This window comes from Dendrobates tinctorius, unplaced genomic scaffold (genome assembly GCF_039654945.1).
Source record: "Dendrobates tinctorius isolate UK_male_01 unplaced genomic scaffold, ASM3965494v1 ptg000022l, whole genome shotgun sequence".
NCBI lineage: Eukaryota > Metazoa > Chordata > Amphibia > Anura > Dendrobatidae > Dendrobates > Dendrobates tinctorius.
Window position 1 is genome coordinate 107,747,911 of NW_027361690.1, and position 25,467 is coordinate 107,773,377.

At 44.2% G+C, this 25,467-nt stretch overlaps 1 protein-coding gene across 3 annotated transcripts in view; it reads right to left on the reverse strand.

The window, feature by feature from the left end:
• The window catches only part of UNC5D (unc-5 netrin receptor D), a 941,164-nt gene that overhangs the window by 492,342 nt on the left and 423,355 nt on the right, over positions 1-25,467 (reverse strand). The window lies entirely within an intron of this gene.

Consider the following 25,467-nt stretch of genomic DNA (forward strand, 5'->3'; position numbering starts at 1 on the left):
GAAAAGCTGTACAGTTTACACTGTACTCCTTTATTTGAAATAAACACTCCCCACCCTTTGTTTCCCAATTATTCCTAAAATTTCTCACGGGGCTAGGAGTGACATCATGAAGGTTACCCCAGTACATAGGCCGGCTCACACTGAACTGAGCATGGGCATAGCTGGCTGTGACCTGTGGTAACCTCAACAGCATTACCGCTCTTCACTGAAGCTGCATCCCAAGCTCAGCTGAATGTGTTCAGGATTCATGGCTGAGCAGCCACATAATGCCACCTCTCATCCATGCAATCTAAACATAGCAGAGTTGGAGTTCTTCATGGGACAAATGGATTGTCATCAGACAGGTGAGGAATATGGAGTCTTATTATTTTTAATTTTACAGTAATAATTGGGTAAAGAAGGGTGGGGAGTGTTTATTTCAAATAAAAGAGTGCGTCTTTCTTTCAATTAAAGGACTTTATTCTGGCTATGTATTTTTTACATGATGACTATGAGGTTAGTAATGGGAGCATCTTATAGATGCCCCTCCATTACTAACTCCTGGGCTTGATGTCAGCAGCCATAAAACAGCTGACATCAACCCCAATCCTATTACCCCAATTTCCACTGCACCAGGGCAAGTTGGAAGAGCGTGGTTAATCACCAGATTTGGTGAATCTTACAGTAGCGCCATTCCTGGGGCGGCTGAGGGCATGTCTTCTTAGCCTGGGAGGAGGACCAATATCCCTGGCCACTTCCCAGGCTTTAATATCAGCCCACAGCTGTCTGTTTTGCCTTTGCTGGTTAGAAATAATAGGAGCCTATGTCATTTTTTTTCTGGGGTCCCCCGTAAATTAAACAGTAAAGGCTAAGCAAACAGCTGTGAGCTGTTATTAATAGCCTGGGAACCTTTTGGAATATTGGCCTCTTTCACAGATTATTAACATCAGTCCCCAGTGGTCGGCTTTCCATTTGCTGGTTATGAAAATTATGCGGTAGCCCACACCATTTTTTCTCCTAATTATTTATTTTACACACGATATACACAGCGGGTGTAGAATACAACTTCAAGCATTGATGCCTGGTGGCACTGATCTCAGGAAGACCATACAACAATGATAAAAGCTGCCTTGAGTACCCTGCACATGGGAACAGAACAAATTGTATCTCTTTTTTTCCCGGCACTGGTACTTGTTACCTGTGTGTCATCAGTGTGCACGGGTGTGGGACGTTTTGCGGCCTGTGCTGCTATTAAGAAACAGACATGTCAGCGCGTTTTTCCCAGGGACACCGGATCCATGGATACACATTGAAATGTGCGTCGACCCATTGATTTGAATTGGTGTACGTGTGTCTCCGGTACCTGTCAAAGCTGTCACCATATCTACAGGAGATACTAACATGTGAAGGAGGCCTAAGCCAGTTTGAGTGAAGCCAGAATAAGCCATAAAGTGAACTACACTCTTCTCCTGCCTGGTTGTTTTTGCACGTTGAAGCATTTCAGATTAAAATATTGTAGCAAGAGAACAATCATGTTCCTCTTAATGACTTTTAATATCATCAGCGAAGAACTCATAATATTTATTTATTTTACTCAATTATATAGCGCCATTAATTCCACAGCGCTTTACAGACATTATCACCACTGTCCCCATAGGGTTTTCAATCTAGATTCCCTATCAGTATGTATTTGGAGTGTGGAAGGAAACCGCAGGAAACCCACACAAACATGAGAACATACCAACTCCTTGCAGATGTTTTCCTTAGTGGGATATGAACCCAGGACCCCAGTGCTGCAGTGCTAACTAGAGTTGAGCGACTTTTGTTTTTTTAGGGTCGCGTTTCGTTTCGTGAAACCCGACTTTTCCAAAAGTTGGGTCGAGCAAGATCGTCCGATTATAGGGAAAAGTCGGGGTCGTCCCGAAACACGAAACCCAATGTAAGTCAATGGGGAATAAAAGTCGGCAGTGAGAGGAGGACAGGAAACACACCTACAGTGCCCATTTGAATGCCAAAAGCATCAATTCTTCTTACTTAAGCTTGTCAACCTTAATTAGCTTCATAATACAAGTTACGCACTGAAAAATGGGGGTTATTTGGCTAAATTTGTGGGGGGGGAGGGCTGGCTGCAGGTTTTCATGTGCCCTGGGCGAAAGAGCGCCCCTTTAACACATACCACAACTCATCATGCTCCGATACGGCAGAGAAATAGCGGTATAGTACAATGAAAAATACCTCACTTTTTACATCTCATGACGAGGCCCATCTATTTCTCCATACAAAATCATTGGTCCCATATAATGTTTGAAACAGTATATGATGAGCTCCACATAATGCTACAGTATATGTTGGTCCCCATGGATGAAGCTCCACTGTCTTATGGGCCCAAATAATGCTCCAAACATAATGGGCCCCATTTCTAATGCTCTAGTGTATAATGGGCCCTGTAAATGCTGCTCCAGTGTCTGATGTCCACCTTTGGAATGTTCCAGTGTATGGTGGGCCCCATCTATCATTCTCCAGAGTATAGTGCTCCCCAAAAATTGCTGTCCCAACATAGAAAACAATCAAATAAGTCTCCTCGCTAGGGAATCCCTATACTTGTCTGGACAGGTGCTGTAGCTTGCTTAACAGCTCGCCAGCCGTTCTCACGCCCAGTATGGATTGCACGTGATTGCACAAAGGTTAGAAAGGGTACCGTATCCCTGGATAACATGTATGGATAGCGTACACATTCAAAATATATGTCTATACAGCATGAGGCAGGCTCAGACGGTGTTAGGCCCAGTATGGATTGCACGTCATTGCACAAAGGTTAGAAGGGGTACCGTATCCCCGGATAACATGTATGGATAGCGTACACATTCAAAATATATGTCTATACAGCATGAGGCAGGCTCAGACGGTGTTAGGCCCAGTATGGATTGCACGTCATTGCACAAAGGTTAGAAGGGGTACCGTATCCCCGGATAACATGTATGGATAGCGTACACATTCAAAATATATGTCTATACAGCATGAGGCAGGCTCAGACGGTGTCAGGCCCAGTATGGATTGCACGTCATTGCACAAAGGTTAGAAGGGGTACCGTATCCCCGGATAACATGTATGGATAGCGTACACATTCAAAATATATGTCTATACAGCATGAGGCAGGCTCAGACGGTGTCAGGCCCAGTATGGATTGCACGTCATTGCACAAAGGTTAGAAGGGGTACCGTATCCCCGGATAACATGTATGGATAGCGTACACATTCAAAATATATGTCTATACAGCATGAGGCAGGCTCAGACGGTGTTAGGCCCAGTATGGATTGCACGTCATTGCACAAAGGTTAGAAAGGGTACCGTATCCCTGGATAACATGTATGGATAGCGTACACATTCAAAATATATGTCTATACAGCATGAGGCAGGCTCAGACGGTGTTAGGCCCAGTATGGATTGCACGTCATTGCACAAAGGTTAGAAAGGGTACCGTATCCCTGGATAACATGTATGGATAGCGTACACATTCAAAATATATGTCTATACAGCATGAGGCAGGCTCAGACGGTGTTAGGCCCAGTATGGATTGCACGTCATTGCACAAAGGTTAGAAGGGGTACCGTATCCCCGGATAACATGTATGGATAGCGTACACATTCAAAATATATGTCTATACAGCATGAGGCAGGCTCAGACGGTGTTAGGCCCAGTATGGATTGCACGTCATTGCACAAAGGTTAGAAGGGGTACCGTATCCCCGGATAACATGTATGGATAGCGTACACATTCAAAATATATGTCTATACAGCATGAGGCAGGCTCAGATGGTGTTAGGCCCAGTATGGATTGCACGTCATTGCACAAAGGTTAGAAGGGGTACCGTATCCCCGGATAACATGTATGGATAGCGTACACATTCAAAATATATGTCTATACAGCATGAGGCAGGCTCAGACGGTGTTAGGCCCAGTATGGATTGCACATCATTGCACAAAGGTTAGAAGGGGTACCGTATCCCCGGATAACATGTATGGATAGCGTACACATTCAAAATATATGTCTATACAGCATGAGGCAGGCTCAGACGGTGTTAGGCCCAGTATGGATTGCACGTCATTGCACAAAGGTTAGAAGGGGTACCGTATCCCCGGATAACATGTATGGATAGCGTACACATTCAAAATATATGTCTATACAGCATGAGGCAGGCTCAGACGGTGTTAGGCCCAGTATGGATTGCACGTCATTGCACAAAGGTTAGAAAGGGTACCGTATCCCTGGATAACATGTATGGATAGCGTACACATTCAAAATATATGTCTATACAGCATGAGGCAGGCTCAGACGGTGTTAGGCCCAGTATGGATTGCACGTCATTGCACAAAGGTTAGAAAGGGTACCGTATCCCTGGATAACATGTATGGATAGCGTACACATTCAAAATATATGTCTATACAGCATGAGGCAGGCTCAGACGGTGTTAGGCCCAGTATGGATTGCACGTCATTGCACAAAGGTTAGAAGGGGTACCGTATCCCCGGATAACATGTATGGATAGCGTACACATTCAAAATATATGTCTATACAGCATGAGGCAGGCTCAGACGGTGTTAGGCCCAGTATGGATTGCACGTCATTGCAGAAAGGTTAGAAAGGGTACCGTATCCCTGGATAACATGTATGGATAGCGTACACATTCAAAATATATGTCTATACAGCATGAGGCAGGCTCAGACGGTGTTAGGCCCAGTATGGATTGCACGTCATTGCACAAAGGTTAGAAGGGGTACCGTATCCCCGGATAACATGTATGGATAGCGTACATATTCAAAATATATGTCTATACAGCATGAGGCAGGCTCAGACGGTGTTAGGCCCAGTATGGATTGCACGTCATTGCACAAAGTTTAGAAGGGGTAACGTATCCCCGGATAACATGTATGGATAGCGTACACATTCAAAATATATGTCTATACATCAGGAGGCAGGCTCAGACGGTGTCAGGCACAGTATGGATTTGACGGCCCAGCTTACACAGCGGAGGAGCAGGGAGAGGTAAAGATTGCAAATGCTTGGGCCCTGGCCAAGCAAGGGGGGCCCACTCGTGGGCGTCGGTACTGGCACTGGGCCCCTCATAGTACAGCGGTATGTCTGACGGCAGGTGTGCACCACCACCGTCAGAGACACTTGATTGCACTATGAGGGACCCTGTGCCAGTGCCCGCGCCCAAGAGTCGGCCTACCCACCTGTCCAGGGCAACGGCACTCGCACGGTGTCGTGCGCTAGGTGGTGACCCCGGCCATGGGGGGGGAGGCAGCACAGTTAGGGAGTTTTAGAAAGTGGCATATGTTGATGTTGGACATTCAACTGATGCAAAAGGCGAAATAGGTGAAGTACCAGGAAGAGGTGGACCAAAGCAAGCCATTTTTCTGTCACCCTATGTGTCATCAGGGGAAGGTGGGACAAAATCCTTGGAAACCCATGCGTGGTTCATTTTAATGAAGGTTAGATCATCCACATTTTGGGTTGACAGACGGGTCCTTTTTTCTGTCAGGATTGATCCAGCTGCACTGAAGACTCTTTCCGATAGCACACTTGCAGCTGGGCAAGCGAGCTCCTGTAAGGCATATTGGGCCAATTCAGGCCAGGTGTCCAGTTTAGCGGCCCAATAGTCAAAGGGGAATGACCTGTGTGGGAGAACATCGATATGGGAGGAATAGTAGTTTGTAACCATAGTTGACAACTGCTGTCTCCTGTCACTTTCCATCGATGCAGTATTACCAGTTGTGTGAGCGGTATTTGAAAAATCAGTCCACAACATTGTCATGAAACCCCTGTCTCCAACGCCACTTCTGCTGTGTGCACCACGAACACCTCTGCCAAGCTGCCCCCGGCCCGTACGGCTCGTGTGAGAACCATCACCGCTGCTGTGTGCTGGGAATGCCTCAAGCAACCGATTTACCAGAGTTGCTTGTTTATTAGCCAATATTAGGTCAAGGTTCTCCTGTGGCATGATGTTTTGTAATTTGCCTTTATAGCGTGGATCCAGGATGCTGGCCAACCAGTAGTCGTCATCGTTCATCATTTTGGCAATGAGGGGGTCCCTTTTTAGGATCCGCAAGGCATAATCTGACATGTGGGCCAATGTTCCCGGTGTCAATGATGCACTGCGAGTGCTGGGTGGAGGAGCACTTTCTGGCAAATCCACATCCCTCCAGTCACGCACAAACCCTGTACCAAACCTTGCCACGCCAACATTTTCACTTGCCCCACGAGATGCATCCTCCTCCCCTAAGTAATCATCCCCATCATCCTCCTCCTCCTCTTCTTCCTCCACCTCGTCCAGGAGAGGTCCCTGAGCAGACAATGGCTGAATGTCATCAAAGATTCCCTCCTCCTCTTCCTCCTCATAAACATTGGCTGCAGACGCCTGCTCCTTAAGGTGCGTCAAAGTTTGCATGAGCAGACGCATAAGTGGGATGCTCATGCTTAGGATGGCGTCGTCTGCGCTTACCAGCCGTGTGCATTCCTCAAAACACTGAAGGACTTTACAAAGGTCTTTCAGCTTCGACCACTGCACGCCTGTCAACTCCATGTCTGCTCTCAAAGTGCCTGGCCGTGTATCCTCCCACAAATGCATTATGGCCTGCCTCTGCTCGCACAGCCGCTCCACCATGTGCAGGGTGGAGTTCCACCTTTTTGCAATGTCGATAATGAGGCGGTGGTTGGGAAGGTGGAGCAATCGCTGCAGCTTCTGCATACGAACGGAGTGTACAGGCGACCGGCGGATGTGCGCGCACAGTCTTCGCACCTTCTGGAGCAGGGCTGTTAACTCCGGATAATTTTTGAGGAAGCACTGCACCACCAGGTTCAAGGTGTGAGCCAAGCAAGGTATGTGGCTGAGTTTTGAAAGGGCTATGGCTGCCACAAAATTACGGCCGTTATCACTAACTACCTTGCCTGCCTCAAGATGTACACTGCCCAGCCATGACTCAGTTTGTCGCTTCAAGTACTCGGCCAGCACCTCGGCGGTGTGTCTGTCGCCCAAACACATCATCTGCAACACAGCCTGCTGACACTTTCCACTAGCTGCTCGATAGGGGGACACATCGTGTGCAACAGTGGCAGCTGCAGATGGAGTGCTCGTACGACTGCGCTCTGTGGACGAGCTGTCGCTTCTGGAGGAGGAGGAGGAGGGTCGAACGCCTACAGCCAACTGTTTCCTAGACCGTGGGCTAGGCAGCACTGTCCCACCACCGCTGTCCCCTGTGGACCCTGCATCCACCACATTAACCCAGTGCGCAGTGATGGACACGTAACGGCCCTGGCCATGCCGACTGGACCATGCATCAGTTGTGAGGTGCACCTTTCCGCTCACTGACTGCTTGAGTGCATGGACAATGCGGTCTTTCACATGATGGTGGAGGGCTGGGATGGCTTTGCGAGAGAAGAAGTGGCGACTGGGTAGGTCATAGCGTGGTACTGCATAGGCCATGAGTTCGCGGAAAGCTGTGCTTTCCACCAACCGAAAGGGCATCATCTCAAACGAGATTAGTTTGGCAATGTGGGCGTTCAAACCCAGTGTACGCGGATGAGAGACTGAGTACTTTCTTGACCTACTCATAGTGTCTGGCAGGGTGAGCTGGACTTGAGAGCTGCATATGGTGGAAGTAGCGGTGGACAGGGCGGACTGAGAGAGGGTTGATGATGGTGATGGAGTTGGTGTTCTTTCTGATGGCCTAGAATCAGTCTTTCGTTGATATAACAGTGGGATTCCCTGACTGCTGTGGCCTTGCAACGACACCTCAACATTTGCTGCTGTGCTAACCGGTGTGCTTACAGTGGGGGAAACAATGTAGCGTTGCTGACTACCTTCGTTGTGATCAGTTGCACATGTGGCACTTGAGGTTTGGTGTTGTGTCCACGCTTGCAAGTGCATGCTGGTTAAATGTCTAAGCATGCAACTGGTATTCAAATTTTTCAGATTTTTCCCTCGGCTAAAGGTCTTTGCGCACTTCTTACAGATAACCTTGGCCTGATCATGAGGATTTTGTTCAAAAAACTGCCACACTGCACTCTTCCTACTTTGGCAGACATTTTGCGGCCTAGCACGCTGTGATCTTTTGTCCCTCTGGACAATCTGTCCAGCAACTCTTTTGATGTTTGGAACCTGTCTTTGGAGTGCTCCGGGCCTGCCAGATAACAGCTGTTGCGATGTCGATGTCTGCTGTGGATGCTCCTCATCTGAGCTATTGGAAGCAGCACCCTCTTCCCCCAATGGATGCCAATCTGGGTCAACAACTGGGTCATCCATCACCTCCTCTTCTATGTCATGTGCACCATCCTCTGTGTCACCGTGTATGGTGGTATAGTGTGCGGGAAGGGGCACCTGAGTCTCATCAGGGTCAAAATCTGGCTCTGTACACTGCGAGGACAATGTAGTGCTCTGAGTGAATGTGCCAGCAGAATCATCCATCAGCGGCTGTGCATCAGTGCACTCCATGTCAGATTCATCTTGGCCTGGGTAATTCACCATTTGACTTGATAATCCAGGCATGGTATGTGAAAACAGCTCCATGGAGTAATCAGTAGTATGGCCTGCGTCATCCTTCAATCTTGGTTGGGGTGAAGGACACAAGGAAAGGTGTGGTTCATGAACATGAGCCTCCAATGACGACTCAGTGCTTTTACTTTTTACAACTGAAGAAGAGGAGGCGATAGAGCTGGAGGCTGAGTCAGCAATGTAAGACAAAACTTTTTCCTGATGCTCTGCCTTTAAAAGCGGTTTGCCAACTCCTAGAAAACTAAGCGTTCGAGGCCTTATGTAGACAGACGATGATGCAGGGTCAGCACCTCCTGCATTTGGTCCTATTTTGCTCTTGCCACTACCATCAGATCCACCACCAACACCATCATTACCAGCTGCCAACCCCCGCCCAATTCCACGGCCTCTTCCACCAGCCTTCCTCATTTTTGGTAGAAATGTAGACAAAATCCAACAAACTATATAGTAATGTAAAACAAGGTACAAGGTGTCTATAGGACAGGGGAGTTTTAGAATTTCTGCACACACTTGTGGACAGTGGACACTTGTGGATTGTGTGCGGCCCACTGATATCTGAGCGCTATGTGACACGCTCGATGGCACAGCTGCCTGTGACCAAAGTGACGAGAGGATAATGGAGATTTTGAATCTCTGCGTACACTTGTGGACAGTGGACACTTGTGGATTGTGTGCGGCCCACTGATATCTGAGCGCTATGTGACACGCTCGATGGCACAGCTGCCTGTGACCAAAGTGACGAGAGGATAATGGAGATTTTGAATCTCTACGTACACTTGTGGACAGTGGACACTTGTGGATTGTGTGCGGCCCACTGATATCTGAGCGCTATGTGACACGCTCGATGGCACAGCTGCCTGTGACCAAAGTGACGAGAGGATAATGGAGATTTTGAATCTCTGCGTACACTTGTGGACAGTAGACACTTGTGGATTGTGTGCGGCCCACTGATATCTGAGCGCTATGTGACACGCTCGATGGCACAGCTGCCTGTGACCAAAGTGACGAGAGGATAATGGAGATTTTGAATCTCTGCGTACACTTGTGGACAGTGGACACTTTTGGATTGTGTGCGGCCCACTGATATCTGAGCGCTATGTGACACGCTCGATGGCACAGCTGCCTGTGACCAAAGTGACGAGAGGATAATGGAGATTTTGAATCTCTGCGTACACTTTTGGACACTGGACACTTGTGGATTGTGTGCGGCCCACTGATATCTGAGCGCTATGTGACACGCTCGATGGCACAGCTGCCTGTGACCAAAGTGACGAGAGGATAATGGAGATTTTGAATCTCTGCGTACACTTTTGGACACTGGACACTTGTGGATTGTGTGCGGCCCACTGATATCTGAGCGCTATGTGACACGCTCGATGGCACAGCTGCCTGTGACCAAAGTGACGAGAGGATAATGGAGATTTTGAATCTCTGCGTACACTTGTGGACAGTGGACACTTGTGGATTGTGTGCGGCCCACTGATATCTGAGCGCTATGTGACACGCTCGATGGCACAGCTGCCTGTGACCAAAGTGACGAGAGGATAATGGAGATTTTGAATCTCTGCGTACACTTGTGGACAGTGGACACTTGTGGATTGTGTGCGGCCCACTGATATCTGAGCGCTATGTGACACGCTCGATGGCACTGCTGCCTGTGACCAAAGTGACGAGAGGATAATGGAGATTTTGAATCTCTGCGTACACTTGTGGACAGTGGACACTTGTGGATTGTGTGCGGCCCACTGATATCTGAGCGCTATGTGACACGCTCGATGGCACAGCTGCCTGTGACCAAAGTGACGAGAGGATAATGGAGATTTTGAATCTCTGCGTACACTTTTGGACACTGGACACTTGTGGAATGTGTGCGGCCCACTGATATCTGAGCTCTATGTGACACGCTCGATGGCACAGCTGCCTGTGACCAAAGTGACGAGAGGATAATGGAGATTTTGAATCTCTGCGTACACTTTTGGACACTGGACACTTGTGGATTGTGTGCGGCCCACTGATATCTGAGCGCTATGTGACACGCTCGATGGCACAGTTGCCTGTGACCAAAGTGACGAGAGGATAATGGAGATTTTGAATCGCTGCGTACACTTGTGGACAGTGGACACTTGTGGATTGTGTGCGGCCCACTGATATCTCAGCGCTATGTGACACGCTCGATGGCACAGCTGCCTGTGACCAAAGTGACGAGAGGATAATGGAGATTTTGAATCTCTGCGTACACTTGTGGACAGTGGACACTTGTGGATTGTGTGCGGCCCACTGATATCTGAGCGCTATGTGACACGCTCGATGGCACAGCTGCCTGTGACCAAAGTGACGAGAGGATAATGGAGATTTTGAATCTCTGCGTACACTTTTGGACACGGGACACTTGTGGATTGTGTGCGGCCCACTGATATCTGAGCGCTATGTGACACGCTCGATGGCACAGCTGCCTGTGACCAAAGTGACGAGAGGATAATGGAGATTTTGAATCTCTGCGTACACTTTTGGACACTGGACACTTGTGGATTGTGTGCGGCCCACTGATATCTGAGCGCTATGTGACACGCTCGATGGCACAGCTGCCTGTGACCAAAGTGACGAGAGGATAATGGAGATTGGATTGCTTTTAAAAAAGCAGTTTGCGGAGCAGTGGGTAAACAGCAATGCCAGCGTGTCAGGAAGCCTTAGAAGGCAGCCCAACAACCAACACCACTGATACACCACAATATAGCCTCCCCTTGCACTGCACACACAGTGACTTGTGTGTTGTGCAGGCCAAATCGCTAGCAGCAGAAGCAGTTTTTTTGTCTTCTTCCCTGCCTAACGCTCTCCCTACAGAATCAGCAGCAACCTCTCCCTATACTAAGATAGGCAGAAGTAAGATGGCGGTCGGCGTGCACGCCCTTTTATACCCCCTGTGACGCCCACCAAAGCAAGCCAATCACTTGCATGCCCTTCTGAAAGATGGTGGTGACCCGTGCCTATGTCATCACGTTGCCCACAGTGTCCGTGGATCCTGATTGGCTGAAAAGAGCGCAAAACAAACTTTTGAAACGCGACTTTGGCGCGTAAGTCGCCGACTTCGTGGCCGACCTCATCCTAGGGTCGGGTTTCGTTTCATGAAACCCGACTTTGCCAAAAGTCGGCGACTTTTGAATTTTTTCGACCCGTTTCGCTCAACTCTAGTGCTAACCACTGATCCACCATGCATCCCATTATATAGACATGATTGGTTATATTGCATTTTGTTCCAAAGCTATATAATGTATTGAGAAATTCTGGTACAGTCAAGGAGTCTTCTTTACGCTTTTTGCTAAAAGTATTCTTTTTGTATTCGGAAAAGATTTAAGTATATTTATGATGCACGATATTAATGAATGAGTGATTTTAATGATGCTAGCTTCACAAAATTCTTGCAGTGCAAACAGACTGCGGATTACCTGATGATTGAGCAAAATACTCCTCTTTGTGAAATTACCATTTGCACAAATTATTATCGTTCTCGGCAGCGCATTGTGATGCATTGCACTGGCAGCCAATTCCCACTGAATGATCCATTACAGAAAGTATCTGAAACATGGCCTGCCTGACAGGGTATTAATGATCAGCAAACAGGCAACTGATCAGCAGTCATTTAGTGCCCCAGGTCCGCTCAGGTAAATGGCCCTTACATACAGACAAAGTAGATCTGTGCCTATAGGTTGACTTGGGGGTAGGAGCCTCTTGAAGGGAAAATGTACATATGAGTACCCTAAACAGCCTGCATTATTATATAGATTATGGTATTTATGTGTAAATGAGATTTTCACAATGTAGTGGGAATGAAAGGCAGACATGCAGAGAATGGGAAGGGAAGGCTGTAGACTAGAGGATGTCACCTACTTGATAAAGGGAATCCAGTGTATCTGATGATATGTGCTGACTGCTGAGGCCTCTGTGATATAAGTTAACTATAAAAGAAATATGGCTGCATTCACCAGGACTCTGATAACTTTTCCTCTCAAGATAATGTGATGTTAAATTTATTTAAAGGATTGTAGGACAGAATCTGCTCTGAAAACTTTTATACTTGTACTTTTTGTACAAGCAAATGGGAAGCAATATCAATGATGGAAATCATTCATCTTGGTGAAGATTTAAAAGTGAATAGATAAATAGAATACTTTCGGAATCCACATCACTTGTATATTTGACTTGAATTACTGTGATGACTAGGGGCAGTCATTAACAGATATCTAATATTATAATAAGCTACTTGATTGTTGAAAATTGCCAAGAATAAGATTAATGGCCATAAGGTTCATGAATTGTTCGCCATATAACCTGCACCAGTGACCCTATTCCCTCGCATCTCCTCCAGTTACACTCACTAGCTGTCACTATCTATCTAACTAAAATGTTTAACCTCTCTCTGTCCTCTGGTATCTTTTCCTCTTCATTCACCACTTAATTGTATAGTGCTGCTTGATTTGTCAGCAAAATAATAATATAATGGTCCTATTAATTTGTATGGGAAAACAACTTGCTGTTCATGTGTTCAGGCTTACGAGCAACTTTTCAATGCTTTAGGTTTTCAAATATGGTAAAAGTAACTTGAACAGTTTGGGATTTTCTGCTAGGAGAACACTGTATATGATGCCCCAGTGTCCTTTTCAGCTTATTGTCAGCATTTTTAGTAAAAAGAAAAACGAAATATGCTAAGACACAGCAAAAAAAATGCTGGCTGGCTGAAAAAAAACAACAAAAAAAGTACTTAGGAAAAGACCAAAAAGCACTAAAAAAGAGTCTTCAAGTCTATTACACTCCAGAAAAAAGGAAAAATTCCTGAAGCTTCAAACGCATGCTTTTGACTGCCAGACAAAGATGTAGTGTGATCAAATCCTTTCTTGCCTCATCTCACTACAAACTTCTGCCTCCATCCTGAGTTTATCTGACAATCACTTATAGGTCTCTTTAGGAAGCCTTGTAATACTGAGAAGCCCATCTTAGTTTTTAGGCAGTAAAGCGAATATTACAAATATTTGAATTATTTTTATTAAATTGAATTATATTAAAGTTCAATTATCTTCCGTGGTGCAATCCATGTCATACTTATACTGGACAGGGTTAAATAATACAATCCAAAGACTTTGGGAGATTCACAAGCAGGCTGTGGATTGTGGTAATAACAATTAACTGAAGTGGGAGAGAGAGTGGAAATTTATAATTTTAGGGTATGTGCACACGATCCAGAAATAGCAGCGCTATGGATGCAGCGCGTTTTCGCTGCATCCAAAGCGCTGCCGTCTATTGAACACAGGTGAATACGCATGTGTTCACTGAATCGTGCAGATTCACTGCGTCCAATACATTGAATGGGTGAAATATGCCTCACATGTCCGCGGGTGAGCAGCTGGCGTCTGTGGACGCATTGTGGGCATGGGATTTTTTGAACCAGGTAAAATTGGTGGCTTTTGTTTACTTTGGAAACCAGGTGACAGGTTCCCTTTAAGAATATTATTCCTTCTAAAATCTCTGTTCAACCACTTTTTTTGAATGTTGATGAATGGGAACAATGAATTCTGTCAGGATGCATCTAAAACAATTAGTTTCTTTTTAGGGTATGTTTTATATAATGTGAGCCTAATCCAGCAGCTTTTGATGTTCGTTCATGTCTGTTCTGATTATTAAATTAGAGTAATAAAAGAGGCTAAGACAGGTACTTACATGTCATTTCACAATAACGTTACTTTACATATACAAGTGACATATTCTGAAGCTCATTTACATAGCGTTTGTGTTCCACAGTAAAACTTTTCATAGATGGAAGTTAATTTATGTACAATGTTTAATGCAACATTTTGCCTTTGAGATGTCAGGCTGGCCTAAACAGTAGAACATCTAGTAGCTATATGTCCACATGTCATACCTGCAGACACCCCATGTTCAAGTATATTGTGTCTTCAGAAGGCACGACGTTCTCCCCACAAGAAATGTTACTAGGACAGGATTTCTTTGAAAATATGTTGGGACCTAAAACAGGGATCTCTACCCAATGGCTTGGAAGCCTAAAGGGCTAAAGGCACAGTCAGATGACCATATAACATTGAAGGTGATCGCATAGCAATTCTCGGACTGACTGGCGGCTTTCCCGACCTGAGCGTGACAGCTTCATGTGAGTTTATGAAGCTCTCACGTTTGGGTCAAAAGAGCCACTGGCCAGGCCATGCACAGTGATGCAATCATCGTCCATGTTATATGGCCGTCTGACTGTGCCTTTATTATCACTAATGGCTCCCAGCACTGTGGCTCTGTAGAAGGATTTGGCTATATGACCCAGCTACAATGCAAAATGACAACATAGTAGACATGACATTGTAGTAGATATGAGCGTAGTAGATGTGATGCACACTCCAAACAGGGTTAGATGTTAGCCTAAAAAGATTTCTGGTATCTCTATATTTAATATGATATCACCCATTTTGAGTTGAATGTGCAGATTTGAGCTTCCTTAAAGTCTATTTCCACTGCACAATTGGTGTGAGCAGCCATTCCATGGAATGATCAGTTCACGATAAACTTGCAGTACAAATGGACTGACGATCAATTCCCAAATGAGCAAAAGGTTTGATGATCAGGTAGAATGATCTTTTGTATAGCTCTGTCTATGGACAATGACCAATCTACTGTTGCTGATCATACAATGTGCATCTGTAGCCGGGTTGGCCTGGGTAAAAAGACAAGTAAACAACCGCCGATCAGCAAACAAGCAGCTGATTGACAGTCGTTTACTGCCCCAGATAAGCCCATCGTATCCCATGGTGACTGCAGTGATAGTAACAGCTTAAGGCCATGTTCAGCACGCTCAGTATTTGGTCAGTGTTTTACATTTGTATTTGTAAGTATTCCTATCTGGCAATACCTTAGCCAAATACTGTGTCTTAGGGGACCGTTACACTTAGCGATGCACCAACAATCCCGACAAAGATATGGATCGCTGGTGCATCGCTAAGTGGTCGTTAGTGAGCTGCCACACAGGCAGATCTCACCAGCAACATTGCAGGGGTCGGGGGTCGCTACTTGCTTGTTAGACGCGGCGATCCTGACGTCTTCCCGCCCGCGTCCACGCGTCGCTCGTCGGCGCCACAGGAAGCCCAGCAGGAGGTGACCAACGAAAAATGGTCCAGGACCTTCTAGCTTGTTCAGCGATAACCAGCGGGGGAGCCGGTCGGAGGTAAGTATCACATGCAGCGATATCGCTAGCAATATCGCTGCTATGTCCCGGTCCCAGTAATCCTTTGCGAGAATGTCCGCGATGATGTCCGTTCTCGCGGGATCGCGACATCTCGCGGTCATTCGCGATGATGTTGCGAGACTTCATCACGGTCATTCTCGCAAAGGATTACTGCGATCGGGAGCATGGAGAGAGGCGGGAAGGCTTCGCGGGACGCCGGAAGGTGAGAATGACAATATTTTTTATTTTAAATTCTATTTTTTACAGGGATATGGTACCCAAAGTCCGGAGGACACACTCCTCTCCTCTGGACCGTGGGTACCATCCGCAAATGTTCTGCTTACTTTTCACATGGTGTGCACAGCCACATGCGGAAAGTAAGCAGAACAATGCATTCCTATGGGTGCGGGATCGCCGCGATTCCGCTAAATTAATGAGCATGCTGCGTTTTTTACCGCGAAGCGATTCCGCCGCATTAAAAACCACAGCATTAGCACAGCATTGCGGAATCCCATAGGAATGCATGGCATGCTTATTTTTCGCGTTCTCGCGGCCAAATCGCTCGGTTAAAACCGCCGCGAAAACGTGAAATAAACGCCACGTGTGAACTCAGCCGAAAATCGTAGGTCACACAGACTGTGAAAAGCATGAAAGTAGTTATCATAGATATATATGCTATGTCTCAGTTACTGAGATAACTTATACAGAAAAAGTTGTATAGAAATGCACCTGGGCATAAACAGAGTTAGTAACAACAATATATGAGTGGCACCATTAAACCAATATACACAGCAATGATACTATGTATTACAGAGGGTGATGTGACCAGACCTGTCCATCAGTCTCCTACAACCTCACATAGGTAAGCTGCTTTTCTTTTTGGAGGAGGCGGATGGACCACGTCTAGTTACATACTAGTCCACCAGCAGCCATTTTCTGGAGTGAATTGGTTCTCAGTGTTTTAGAAAAGTTGCATTAACTAGAGAAGGAGGCCGACCTCTTCAACCAAATTTAAACAAAGCTAAGGCTTGATAAATCAGTATAAGTTTTTTAAAGCACCACTCCAGCAGTTTTTTTTATTATTGCAGCCCAGGAGTGGTGCTACTAATGTAAGATCCCTTCACCTAATATTATACTCACTAACCGCCGTCCTTAGGTAATCTTGACGCCGCTCCAGTCCCACGACGCTCTCTTCTGACTGACCAGAAGTGAGAAGTATCAGTCACAAACTCTCAGTGTAAGTCTATGAGAACCTCATCTATTTTTCTTAGACTTACATTAAGTTGTGACTCACGGATCTTCTAGAAAACACTAGAGCAATCTGGCAGGTCATAACCTGCAGAGGAAGGCAGGAGTGGCTCCGATATCAGAAGACGGCAGATGGTAAGTGTAAGAACTAAGTGCAGGTGTCTTACATTAGTAGCACCACTCCAGCATTGCAATAAAAAGTGCTTTAAGAGGGAAAAAGCACAAGTAATTTCAAATATAGAAGCCTTGCACAATCTTGCGGTAAGATAAAGTAGAAAATACTTGCAGACTACTTGTTGCCCATCATGTGCTTCTGAGATTTCACTTAATTTTAAGCAAAAGTATTCATTACCAAGAACAAGCTTTTATCACTGTAAGATTTAACACCCAGAATGATGATTTTAATTAGACACAACATTGATTTATCCTTTAATCATTCATCGTTTAGCCAAGTGTGAAATATGCTATCTACATCATGTTGTCATTTTATAGTCTTTGTTCTTCTTCCTTTTCTTTCGGCATCTTATTTTTTGATCATTTAATAAACTTAAAAAAAGGGAAAATGAACTCTAATTTTACTGCAAATTATGTAAGTGTCCCAAATGAAGAGAAAAAAAATATCACAAATTCAGATAAGTATCATTTAATAGTACATATCCCCACAACAATCTTCTTACTCTCCTTATATCAAAAGCTCCAGCACATCACAGAAGGAGAAAAAAAAACTTAATTGACTCCAACTGATGCAAGTTAGAATGACTTTCCTTTCATTAATTTAATGGTAAAAACTTCCTTGATCCACAGATCCCTCAGTGTACATTAAACTAAAAGGTTTATCTGTCAGTACTTTGAAAGTAACACATATCCGGTCAGAAATGGCGTCTAATGTCTACATCACCCTCCCTCTTTCTAAGTCTGTAAAATAGGGATATAAAATTCTTACTCTATGACTTGACCTAAAAACGGTTACAAATGATCTTTGAACAAACTAGACCCTAGAGAAACAATTAAAAGGATCATCTGGACAACCCATTCACAATATCCCCTATAACATAAAAAAGCACATTAATCTTCCGGACCAGCACCACTCCTGCACTCTCCAAATACTATGTCCCCCAGCGATTTCACGACATCATTTATGTCCTCTCCAACTGACCAAAATGTGATGGCTGCAGCCCATCAGTTGGTCGCTGATAGGCTGCAGCGCTCACATGGCATAAGCAATGTCTTAAGACTGCTCAGGGGAGAGGAACGGTGCCGGACTGGTATTTCAGTATTTTTTTTTAATTATATTAGAGATGTTTAAATTGGGTTTTCCATTAGTGGACAACCTCTTTAATTATCTTTCTGTTGAGAAAATAGTTGGAGCATTAATTTTGGCCGCTATTTTATTTTCTCTTCAGGTTCCATGATTCACATGTTTGCAGGTTAGCGGCATATGATGGTAATGTACAGTATATCAGGGATCTCTGAAGGATCCGGATTAATACAGGGAAAGATTCATGTTTGGTATATCCTAATGCTCTTTTGGTATTATAAATATGACAAGATTAATAAATCTCTGGAGATGATTAATTCAATAAAGGAAAAACAAGATCTTATGGCTGAGGTCTGGTACTGTATATCATTGTAATATTGCCTATGTTTTCAATCACCCAGAATGACCAATACATGACCTTGCTTTAACCCCTTTACCCCCAAGAGTGGTTTGCATGTTAATGACCAGGACAATTTTTACAATTCTGACCACTGTCCCTTTATGAGGTAATACAGTAACTCTTGAACGCTTCCTTGGATCCTGGTGATTCTGACACTGTTTTCTTATGACATATTGTAATTCATGATAGTTGTAAAATTTCTTTGATTTGACTTGCGTTTTTTTTGTGTAAAAAATGGAAATTTGGTGAAAATTTTGAAAGTTTTGCTATTTTCCAACTTTGAATTTCCATGCCCTTAAATCACAGAGATATGTCACACAAAATACTTAATAAGTAACATTTCCCACATGTTTACTTTACATCAGGACAATTTTTGAACAAAAAATTTTTTGTTAGGAAGTTATAAGGGTTAAAAGTTGACCAGCGATTTCTCATTTTTACAGCACCATATTTTTTTAGGGACCACATCACATTTGAAGTCACTTTGAGGGGTCTATATGATAGAAAATACCCAAAAGTGACACCATTCTGAAACTGCACCCCTGAAGATGCTCAAAACCACATTCAAGAAGCTTATTAACCCTTCTGTTGATTCACATAAATTTTTGGAATGCTTAAAAAAATGAACATTAAACTTTTTTTCACCCAAAATTTACTTCAGATCCATTTTTTTTAAATTTAGCAAGGGTAATAGGAGAAATTGGACCACAAAAGTTGTTGTACAATTTGTCCTGAGTATGCTGATACCCCATATATGCAGGTAAGCCACTGTTTCAGCGCATGGCAGAGATCGGAAGGGAAGGAGCGCCGTTTGACTTTTCAATGCAAAATTGGCTGGAATTGAGATCGGACTCCATGTCGCGTTTGGAAAGCCCCTGATGTGCCTAAACAGTGGAAACCACCTACAAGTGACATCATTTTGGAAACTAGACCTCCTAAGGAACTTACCTAGATGTGTGGTGAGCACTTTGAAACCCCAAATGCTTCACAGAAGTTCATAACGTAGAGCCGTAAAAATAAAAAATCATATTTTTTTCACAAAAATTATATTTTTGCCCCAATATTTTTATTTTTACAAGGGTAACAGAAGAAATTAGACCCCAAAAGATATTGTCCAATTTGTACTGAGTACGCCGATACCCCATATGTGGGGGTAAATCACTGTTTGGGCACACAGCAGAGCTCAGAAGAGAAAGAGCACCATTTGACTTTTTCAATGCAGAATTGGCTGGAATTGAGATCAAACGCCATGTTGCGTTTGGAGAGCCCCTGATGTGCCTAAACAGTGGAAACGCCCTAATTGTAACTCCAACCCTAGCCCCAACAAACCCTATTCCTACTCCCAACCCTAACCATAACCTCAACCACAAACTTAACCCTAATCCCAACCCTAACCCAGTCCCAATTGTAACCTTTATCCAAACCCTAACCCCAACTCTAGCCCCAACCCTAACCCTGCAAGCTGGACCCTATTTGCTTCACTACCAGGAAGTCATGTCCTGTGACCCCAATGCAGCTTACCCCCCTGGACTAGTCCCAACTATTAACTCTGTCTGTCTATCTCTGTTTGTTGCTTGGCAGAATACAACTTCATCATATGACAATGCAGAATACCAAACATGCAAAACAACAAAATGCATTACTGCAGAACAGATTTTTCAAGGGTTGTGCACAGCATCTCCACTTCCTTACATCTATCCTCCTCTTTCTTGATCACAGATCTAGTATAAAAGGTGCCAGATGAGTGAGGAGATAAATAGTTTGAACAGTCATTTTGTGCTGACAGACTCCTGCTAAATAAAAAGAAGATGTAAACTTGGCACAGCCATTGCTAAAAGTATAAAATTGTGTAAGAAATACATGCTAACAATTTTGACTGTGATTGGACAACTTCGACGAATTGGACCTTTAGAAGGTATGGATTTATGCAAAGTGAACATTATGGGGCATTCTAGATTATTTGAGGGATACTTGAGAACTGGTCCTACTATCCTGAATTTGGACAATGGCAATAGTTGGTAAGCATGTTAAGAGCACTCACAGGAACACCATGACAAATTCAAACAGTTGATTGATCTATGTCAAGAAATGGATTGATACTCACTGGTACTCAGAATTTTAAACAATTGGAAAACTAAATTAATAAAAAAAGAAATAGAAAATTGGGGGAGTTTCAAGGAAAGGAAAGTTATTACTGTATTTATTAAGCAGCGCACATTATCCCAGTGATAAAGATGCATACCCCTCATTCCAAACTTGATCATACAGTGTGTTTTTACCTCTTTCCTTTTACGCTACATGTATACCAGCTTATGTTCTGGCTCAATTCTTTGGTTTTGCTGTACTTTCTTGCACTTTGTACAAATAGACTCGTGGCTCCCCCTTTCTGAGCTAGACATTTCATCATCTACAAAACTTCCCATGGCCAGGTGTCTGCACAGTAGGACCTGAGTCCCTTTTTCTCCCCATCTTTGTGTTTTTCTGTTAGATGGTCTCAGTATTAACGTGCTCCTGCGAATTGAATTTATACCAACTTATGCTCATTTTTTGTTTTTTTTTAAGGTTAAATATATAGTTATTTGCTGACTAGAAATTAAATGTCTACCAGCGACAGTTTATTCTGCTGACTGGATACTTTAGGTTGCTTAGCAGCTACGATTCCATGCGATCAACATTCAAGTAGATATGTGTACAAAATGTGCCATAGTAGTGAGATGCTTTATACTGTGAATCCCTTAAACTGAAGATTACACATAAAGGTAATTTTCAGTCATCTATTCAAAGCCAATCAGGATTACCAAAAACACAACTGATTGACTAAGAGCAGCTGTTTCACAGGACTTCCCTCACAATGATCCTCCATTATATATTTTCTTAGTTTTGTGAAGGTGCAGTATGCCCGGGCCAGGATAATTTAGGGCTCTATTAAAGATCGAGAAACTATGCAAGGGTCTGGCAGTCATGATCAGTCAGAGACTAAATCCACAGGTGACCATAGTGTGGAGTAAAGACAGATTCTCCTGCAATTCTGTGTCAAAGAGCAGAGAAAAAAATAAAATTAATAAACACGTAAAGAAATAAATCAGTTAACCTTAGTAACAACCTAGCTGAATAGATTTGCTGTTTGATCATTGCAGCTTGTCATGGTTGTGACACTTTAGTCGTTCAAGGCAGCAGGAGTTAAGGGCCTGTCACACTAAGCGATATCGCTAGCAATAGCGCTATAACGTCACTGGTTTTTGTGACGTTATAGCGATATTGCTAGCGATATCGCTATGTCTGATACTTGCCTCCGACCGCTCCCCCGCTGGTTATCGCTGATCGCGCGAGAACGTGATGGACCGTTTCTCGCCGTCAGCTTCCTGCTGGGCTTCCTGCTGTGGAGACGAGCGACGCGTGGATGCGGGCGGGAGGACGTCAGGATCGCCTCGTCTGACAGGTAAGTAGCGACCCCCGACCCCTGCGATGTCACTGGTGAGATCTGCCTGTGTGGCAGCTCACTAGCAACCACTTAGCGATGCACCAGCGATCCTGACCACGTAATATCGCTGGTCGGGATCGGTGGTGCATCGCTAAGTGTGACAGTACCTTTAGGAAGGGACTGACTTGCTAAGTGTTTAATATTGTGAATATTCATATATTGCTGATGTTCGCTTACTTTCCTGTGGAGGTTTATTTCTCTAGGTGAATAAAGAAGTCACTGATTCATAGCTCAGTCAAATCTCATTTTCTAATATCAGCTACAGAAATCTTGCATAGCAAACACACACACAACTAATCAAAATACAATTACACCATCCATATAATAAAAGATGGCAGTGTCTTCAGTCAGCAACTAAATCATGTCAACATGCTAAGCGACTAATGCTAATTACTGTGATTCTAACTTTAATTATTGTACGGAGCTATATGTACATAGATAAAGATGGCAAAGAGGAACACAAAAAAAAGACAAAGGTCCTGCACCCGTTTAATTAAAGCCAACCATCATCACACTGGTCTTGATGTGAAAATCATGGTGGAGTCAGAAGTTCCTGATTCACAAAGAGGCACACTCCTCTTAATGAATTTGGTCAACTGAAAAAATGGCATACGGCTCTCTATGCCTTGCTGCAAATCCTACTCTGGTTGGCCAGAGGTCGCGGCTATGCCGGGTCTCCCATGTGTGAGTGGGCGCCAAAGCATGCACAGTGAACTCCAAGACCTGCTCTCGCCTGAAGACCCTTGAATAAAGAGAATATCAGGTGAGAAATGTGATGTGATGGAAGTACAGAAGACCGTATAGTGGGCAGGCAGAAGCGAGAGCTTTAGGAGAGGCAAGCGGTCGGCAAAGGTTGTTGAAAAATAGAACTTACCTAACCACTCTCCTTTCCAGACTCTCTGCTGCTCCTCTCTCATTGTCCAATCCTCTGTGCCTATGTTGTGTCACATCTCCAGCCCATTGTTCACTCTAGGCTGTGACTTCTGGCCATATGTAGGTAAGGAGCATATCCATTGATTTCTTGGACTTGCTCGCGACCAGAAGCCCTGGCCAAACGTTAACACCTGAGCAGAGATTCTGTGCTATGTCTCTTACTGCTGTAGCCTTTCTCTTTATTTCAGGCAGAGTCAGGCTTGCCAACTTGTTTTATTTTTTTGGACAGCTTATTTAAAAATCACGGACAGACAATATGTTTTATTGACACATTGGAAACCATAATAAGTCATTATGACTATCAGTGATCCATGTCTACAGCCCATAATTCTTATATGAACACATCTGCAGCATTCACCGTAAACTGTAAAACAATGATAATTACAGTCACAATAACCTGTATGAGTTTCTTTAGCTTCAAAAAGTTAACGGATGCCTTAAATTGTTTTGACAGACAGGGCAAAAAAGTGCCTTATTTTTACCGACTGTGTTAGAGTTCCTGAACTGTTGGCATCCCTGGGCAGTGGTAAGATATAGAAGCAGGAACGTCTAATAGAAAATCAGTGAAAAATGGCTATTTTTTTACACAGGATTTGGCATCAATGTATATAATTGACTTATGATAGGGACCTATATCGTTTTTAACAACTTCCTACAGAGAACACAAAATCTTTGGAGGCTGCTCATAAATTTTGTAACATTGTGTACATTTCATATCAACAAAAGAGTCAGTAAAATATTGATGTATAACATATTTGCATTGAAAAATAATTCATTTGCTGAAATAAGTGACAAAAATTAGATTTGACTGCCACAGTCTTGTGTAATAAGTTGCAAGATTGATAGTAGAATAAAACTGATAGCCAACGTAATTAAAATGACTGGCATTTAGAGCTACAGTAATCTTACGGAAGGATAATTAACCATCAAGGTGCTACAAGCACATTACTGGGCAACGTTCCCTTTGCCTGAGGAGGTCCTGTCCCCAAAAGACTCATCTCTCGGTCAGAGGCCTGCTTTAACAAAGAGATCAGCAATTTTCACTCACTCTGAGACAGAGGATATAAGCCGGAGCTGAAACAGCAGTGTGCTTTCTGTGACTTAATTAACTTTGACCAAGATAACGACCTTTGCCACATAAGGAACACGTTTAACTTGACCACCTTTGGGAATCTGGAGACGGGATAGCAGAATTCTCATTAGTGTACCAGATCTGACCAAATGGTTATCTCGTATAAGAACATTGATGCATAAAATTGGCCATTCAAAAGTCATTATCGCATTAAGCTGTTTTGGGAATATTTTTTGATAGTATTCTGATGACAGTTTCATTGTGCACATCATAGGCCGGTTTCACATTAGCGCTTTTTAAGCGCACGCACGGCCGGGGGTAGCTCCGCCCCCGAGCCGGCTCTCTGCCCGGCGTGCCCGCCCCTTGCTTGTAGCGCCGCCTACTAGCGGACAGCGGCGCCTGCGATCGGCACACCCTATCTTTAGCATAGGGTGCGCAGATCGTGCGCAGGCCGTGCGCTAGTTGCGCTTTGACCTGCGCTGCGCACTTTTGACGGTGCGCCGTGCGCGCCAAAATCCGAAAAGTTTGATTTTGGCGCGCACGGCGCACCGTCAAAAGTGCGCAGCGCAGGTCAAAGCGCAACTAGCGCACGGCCTGCGCACGATCTGCGCACCCTATGCTAAAGATAGGGTGCGCCGATCGCAGGCGCCGCTGTCCGCTAGTAGGCGGCGCTACAAGCAAGGGGCGGGCACACCGGGCAGAGAGCCGGCTCGGGGGCGGAGCTACCCCCGGCCGTGCGTGCGCTTAAAAAGCGCTAATGTGAAACCGGCCTAAGAGGGCTTGGTTTTTCAGGGACAATGTGTACTTTTGAATTGCACCATTCATTTTATCACGTAGTGGCACTGGAAATTGGGGAAAAAAATTCCAAGTGAGGTGAAATTGTGAAAAACCACGCAGTTTTGACAACGTTTTTTGGTTATTATTTGTACAGCGTACACTGTGTGCTAAAAATAACCTCACAATATCATTTTCCTTATCAGCACAATTACGCTGATGCCAAACATGTACAGTTTTTGTATTGTTTTAGCGCTGAAAAAAAATTTGAGACTTGGAAAAAAAATTTGGGGGGGGTTGTGTTGCCATTTTCTGAGACTCGTGACATTTTCAGTTTAAATGAAAAACGATGAAGCTGTGTGACGGCTTATGTTTAGCAGGACGACACAATGTTTAAATTGACACCATTTTGGGAGATACCTATCTGACATTTTGATCACTTGTGACAGCATTATATTTTGGTATTGCAGCGACTAGAAAAACCATAATTTTTTATTTTTTATTTTTTGTATGTTTATGGAGTTTTGTTATATCTTGATAGATTGGACTTTTTTG